Source organism: Penaeus vannamei, chromosome 4, assembly GCF_042767895.1.
Source record: "Penaeus vannamei isolate JL-2024 chromosome 4, ASM4276789v1, whole genome shotgun sequence".
NCBI classification, from domain to species: Eukaryota; Metazoa; Arthropoda; class Malacostraca; order Decapoda; family Penaeidae; genus Penaeus; species Penaeus vannamei.
In genome coordinates, this window is record NC_091552.1 from 8,148,960 (window position 1) to 8,153,959 (window position 5,000).

General features: G+C 39.7%; 1 protein-coding gene and 1 long non-coding RNA gene across 2 annotated transcripts in view; both read left to right on the plus strand.

Annotated features, from left to right (window-relative positions):
* Positions 1-5,000, plus strand: part of LOC113803285 (uncharacterized) — a gene marked incomplete in the record, with an annotated part of 376,089 nt that overhangs the window by 187,250 nt on the left and 183,839 nt on the right.
* The window catches only part of LOC138861460 (uncharacterized), a 58,650-nt gene that overhangs the window by 2,430 nt on the left and 51,220 nt on the right, over positions 1-5,000 (plus strand). The window lies entirely within an intron of this gene.

Sequence of the window (5,000 nt, forward strand, 5' to 3'; positions counted from 1 at the left end):
TTCTTTTCCCAGATGCGTTCGAATGTAGAGGTCGCTTATGTAATCCGCTCTTAGTTCTCGGGATGACGTAACCTTGCCTCCTTGTGAATATAAAAAGAGAATAGTTCGTATTGCTTCGTTGTCTCTTAAATCGGCAGAAGAGGAGGTTTGAGTAAATATTTGGCACTTGGGTTCATAGCGGAGCGTATTCAGTCGACCACTTTGAAGCGTGGCCATCAAACTCCTATTATTTATTATGGCAGACGGTTATTGATTGTTTTCATTGCCTGCCAGTCGTGTGAGGAGTGACTGTGAGGCGCCTTCGTTGAGAAGAACTGGAAGGGAAGGGAGGAGGGAAACTGTGACTGAGTGAAAGCGACTTCGAGAATTTTTACGACAGAGATCCATCGCTTTTAAGAGATGGTTTTACGATTTGCTGATTCCATTCTAAAAGATTAGTAAGAGCTTTATTTTTAAAAATAATTGTTTTTTTTTCCGAACTTTGCATTGCTTTCACGTTATTTTTATGCTAGTTGACGAGTCTCGAGTAGGGTCAGTGATTGTTTTGGTAAAGTAGAAAGCTATTAATTGCATAATAACCTTTATTATTTATAATCGCAGCCCATTACCTTGTGTTATTATCATCTGGGAACACTGCATGCGGATGCCTGACCTTTCACGAGGCGTCTTTTTGTATGATCAATCAGAATATCTACAGTAGGCACTTTCTCGTAGACAATTGATAAACAACGCTTTTGATTTCAGTTATATTTACATTCTTTACCAAGTTGGCAACTATCAACAGCCAGTGACAATAGAGAAAGAGGAAACGGGGTGATATGACGGAAATACAAACACGAAGGGACATTGCAATACACCCAAGTCTAAAAGAGCCACTTCCAGGATGATAATTGTTCTTTTGTCTTGTTTATCCTTTCGTTTCCCTTCTATAACCTCTCTTTCAGAGCTCTTAATCATACATATTCCCGTCTTGTAGCATGTATTACCTTTTCTACAAGTCGAATGATAGTGCTTTATGTTACTATATTTATGACGTAATTTAGCAGAGTGCACATCTCACGTAACATATATTTATGTGAAAACAATGCTTTGACCTATGCAATCTTGGTGTGAAACCAACCTGAGATTAGTATAGCTTACGGTTCAAGGCAACAGTTGAATTGAGAGCTTTAACCCTTTAATGGCAGCCTCGCCTCCAGTGTTTATTCACCGTTCTGTCAAACAGGGCTAGTGAGTTGAGCTTGATTATATATACGGGAAACAAGAGCGAAAAATAAGGCATGTGGTGATTGACGCTAATCAGACCCTTGCTTATAACCCGATCTTAAAACCCGCCATGCTTCAAAGAGTGAGGATAAAACAAGTGAGACACGGTGTTAATTAAGAGGAATTAGACTCCACGTCGGAAAAGAAGTCATTAGACGTCCCTTGGGGAGGGAATGTAAGGGAGTTTGTCTGCAGCAGTTATTCTGAGGCTTAAATGTTGCCACACGATGGACGCCGAACAGATGGTAGCGCGAAGCACGTGCGAGGGCGGCCTCGCCACGCGACGTCACGAGGCGGCCTCGTCCTCGAGGTTCACTCGAGACCTCACAGGCCCCTTGTGCCGTATCATGATGGCGTGATATCGGCTTTCGAGAATTACTCTTGTGCAAGTTTTGTGGAGAAAATTCCCTTGTGTTCGTTTTCCTGTTGCATTATTAATGGTTTCTGAGTGACACTAATTGATTAGCACAAAGATTGGCAAACTCTTGTAGTCTATGGGCGAACTGCGTACTGTAAATCGTGTTGGGTCGATCGTGCTGTGAGTGGCAGTTGTGAGCTCGGCGCTTGACAGCTGTATTCACGAACGAACTTTCACTTGCCTTCTACCTGTATATAAGGTAGAGTAAATAGACCTCCTTGCTTGCGTCAATGGGGCCTTCTGCGTGTTTGCTAAGGTCTTGAGTGTTGGAGCAACCCTCTGCGGTGCTATTTTAGTCTCGGTTTAGATTGTTCTTTTCTCAGGAAGCAGGTGTTTCGTTAAAATGAAAAAGATGGTGGTTTGAGCAATTAGGTCTTCTTACTAGCTTATACCATCCCTCGTTCTTTTTATTAATACATCCTTTCTCTCTCTCTCTCTCTCTCTCTCTCTCTCTCTCTCTCTCTCTCTCTCTCTCTCTCTCTCTCTCTCTCTCTCTCTCTCTCTCTCTCTCTCTCTCTCTCTCTCTCTCTCTCTCTCTCTCTCTCTCTTTCTTTCTTTCTTTCTTTCTTTCTTTCTTTCTTTCTTTCTTTCTTTCTTTCTTTCTTCTCTCTCTCTCTCTCTCTCTCTCTCTCTCTCTCTCTCTCTCTCTCTCTCTCTCTCTCTCTCTCTCTCTCTCTCTCTCTCTCTCTCCTCTTCCCTCACTCTCCCCCCTCTCCACTCTCCCTCCCCATCCCCATCCCCCTCCCCTCCCCTCTTTCCCTTTTCTCCCTCTTCTCCCTCCCTCCTCTCCCTTTTCCTCTCCCTTTCCCTCCCGATCGTGTGCCTGTATGTATGGTTATTTGTTTGTTTGTCTGCTTGCGTGCTTGCATGTATGTATGTTTCAAGATTAATTTCAAAGAGTAAGACTGATAAATTTATTTTTTCCAAACATATCGAAGAAAAGAAAGGAAAAGAAAAAAGTTCCAGAAAGGAGAATTATTATTTGAGGGAGTTAGAATTTAGAAAACGAAATAGGAAAAAATGTACTCGACACGTAATGGGAACAAGGCCAGTGATGGGGGACAAACCTCAAAGAGCGAAGGGCTTATTACGGTAACAGATCTACACCCCCAAGTATCGCGTAGTGCACTGCTGCTGTTGTTTTAGTTGAACGTATGGAGTTTCATAGACGTAGTGGACGGAGGAGTGTTGGAAGCATTATGAGGTAGGCTTTCCTTGGTGTAGGTGGTGACGGAGAGCAGAAAAATACGTATTTTTTAAAGTTCATTTATTCTCTTTTTCCCACCCTGTAAGTATGTGGATTCCGATTGAGCCACATATGTCTTAAAAGTATTTTTGTTTCAACCAACATGTGATTGGTAACACTGGAAATCCTTTGTGAAAACCATTTGGAATTTGATTTTGAAGGATTAGTATTTTATTATTACGCTTTGTTGTATGACGTGGCATCTTTGTTTACTCTTTTAAAGCAGTTCGAATTTTAGGATGCTGATGTTTTAAGTTATTTATGTTGTCAGGTATATGCCTGGTAATTTAAATGCTTAGTCTATTAACATCCCTGAACAGCTGGAAGTGCGTTTGTGGTAACGGAAATACACAATCAAAAGTTTTCTTAGGGAGCAGTAATATCGAGAAATTATTTTTTTTGTCTTTTATTCTTACGGCATTTTGCTTGGACATTAGCCTCTGAGATTAATTAAATTTGTGCTGTTCGTAGGATCGTCTTTTAAACAAGATCCATTAAGTATATAGAATATTGTAAAAAAATAAAGTGAAAGTCTTAGGGTAATTGCACATATTTGCTCTATCGCTTACAAAGATGGTATGAGTATGTGCAGTCTTCAAGGGTTGAATATAACATTTTTTTCTGAATTGTAAATAGAATTCATCGTACCAAAAACCTGGCAATAATTCTTGTGGTTTCCGTAAAGATTTACAATAGACAGTAATCGAACAGTTATTCCAATAGAATGCTAAACATAAATTTTCTTCACAAAGTTCGTCTTGTTGATAGTGTGTTGATTCGCGGCAAGGGGATGTGTTGCAGCGGAAGTTATGAATGAAAGTTTTGACAGATGAAACGCTAAGTCTGGAGGCTATACCTGACTGGTGGAATCTTGGGTGAGAGCTAAAAGGGGGAGAAAGTGAGCATAGATTCGTTGTAGTATTTTGATTGATTTAACTTTTAACTGGACTTTCGGGTTTGAAGTTGGAGTTTTATCGCATGTGAAAAAAGAGTTGATACCGTATCGAAATATGTTTAGTTGTGAGGCGAGGAATGTGCCTCATCCTCTTCTGGCTTTGTTGTTGAGGTGCTTTCACTGTGTATTAAATTTCGGATTTCTTTGACCTACCTTTCAGTATGATCTACGTTACGTATAGTCTATACACCTTGTAAGTTTGTAGAAAGACGTTATTAAGAGGGAGAGATTTTTTCTGGAAATTCAGCAAACTTTGGTATATTTTGCAGTTCTTTAAACATTTATCGAGAAAGAATAACAGAACACAGTCTCCGGGGTCGTAAACCAAAGCCTAAGGCCCTTGATAACGCTTTGTTTCTGTCAAAACTTTATTTGAAAAGTTGGAAATCACATCAACTTTCTTGCTAAGTTCAATGTTTAAGTTCCGCGTTCTGCTTTTTTCAAGTAAATTGGCGTTTGAAATGAAAAGAAAATTTTCAGTTTTTGAGTCATATACGAAATTAATGAAACGTGAGTTTTGCTTTTTCTTCTCAAACTAGAATTTCAGTAAACAGGAAATAATAAACAGCTGACTATATTCAGGATTTTTGAATGTTTCCAAGTTTGTTTTGAAGATATTCTTTTGAAGACATTTATTTTTGAATATTTTTTGTTGTAGATTTTCCGCGAAGGAACCGCAAGCCTTATATGAAAGGAAGGATGGAGGCGTTGGTGAATATATTTATTTTCCATACGTTTCAAAGATGCCAGTCTTCCAATCTTCTTCACCTTCTGTAAAAAGACTTGGAAGAGGAAGAACGAGGCACTGATATATTTTTCGTTTAAAGTTTTAAAGTTATGTGTGTGTGCGTGCGTGTGTGTGTGTGGACATATATAGTCATCTCTGGAATCGGCAGTATGTTGTAAGCATGAGGACCGTGACGGCTAGTAACATCTGGCACAAAGGAAATGTCTTGTGCCCTGAGCTAAGCGGGAACGCGGGTCAGCCGAAAGACTGGAAGGTTTGCACGTCATTTTATATTTATATATGTATATTATTTAAAAGTGTGGTGTACTCTGTCTCTCTTTCCTTTTCTGTTCTCTTCTCACTTCTCTTCTCCTCTGTCTTCTCTTCT